The following is a 1,026-nucleotide window of genomic DNA, read 5'->3' as shown; positions in this document are numbered from 1 at the left end:
GCCACCTGTGTGCTGTCTGTAAAGCACACACTACACTACGATCCCCCACAAGTTCTGGGGCATGAGCTGCATTATCTTGAATGGTGTTTAGAGGAGAGCTGACCATGGGGTGCCCCTCTCCAGTGGATGTATCTGCAACCCAGCCCCTACCCCTGAGGCTCCGGGAACATCAAAGAAGAGGGAGTAGATTGTTAAGAGCCAGAGGACCAGGAAATCTGCTGTGCAGTTGTCTTCTAAGTATGACAGGGAAGTCATACCCGTGAAAGCGCAATAATACGGCTGCTTAAACAAGGCCTGAACAATGCATGACAATACCAGCTGGCATCTCAGGCGGAGTGGGAAAATCTTACAAGGCCCCACCCCTGACTTAGCTGCAGGCAGTCAACAACTGCTCAGAGAGGGAGAATTAGTCTTCCTTGGGGATGAAATCCCTATGGTTATCCAATACTTAAACAGTCAGTCCTAAAAACATACATACAAGTAACACTAAATGAACTAAGCAGCCTGTAGCTGTGTGTTTATTTGCATGTGTGTGTAACGCTGATTAAAAAGAGGCCATGAATTTGTGAGGGGATTGGATATGGGAGGGGTGAGAGGGAGAAAAGCAAAGGGGAAGGTGTATTTTAAATAAAAGCTTTGAAAGATTTCCTGCAAGCCGGGTGATGGCGGCACTCGCCTTTAATCCCAGCACTCGGGAGGCAGTGGCAGATGGCAGCCTGGTCTAAAAGAGCGAGTTTCCAGGAAAGGCTCCAAAGCTACCAAAAACCAAAAAAAGATTTCCTGCAGTGCATTGTTTCTCATTTCCGTGATTGCATTTGTTTGCCGGGACTGCATAATCATGCTCAGATTGAGTGGCTTACCCAAGAGATATTTTTGTATTTAAGAGGCTGGTGTCCCCTGTAGTTGCGTGGTTGCTTTCATCTAGGACTTCTCTCCTTGGCCTGCAGGTGGCTCTCTCCTGTGTCTTCACTTAATCTGACCTCTTGGCTGTATGGTGATAAAATTTGTTTTTCTTTCTTTTTTTTT

General features: G+C 46.6%; 1 protein-coding gene across 2 annotated transcripts in view; it reads left to right on the top strand.

Moving 5' to 3' along the window:
* The window catches only part of Gins4 (GINS complex subunit 4), an 11,084-nt gene that overhangs the window by 1,190 nt on the left and 8,868 nt on the right, over positions 1-1,026 (top strand). The window lies entirely within an intron of this gene.

This window comes from Microtus ochrogaster, linkage group LG7_11 (assembly GCF_000317375.1).
Source record: "Microtus ochrogaster isolate Prairie Vole_2 linkage group LG7_11, MicOch1.0, whole genome shotgun sequence".
Lineage (NCBI taxonomy): Eukaryota > Metazoa > Chordata > Mammalia > Rodentia > Cricetidae > Microtus > Microtus ochrogaster.
Note: the sequence above shows the minus strand (reverse complement) of the source record. Positions and strands in the feature narration are given on the sequence as shown.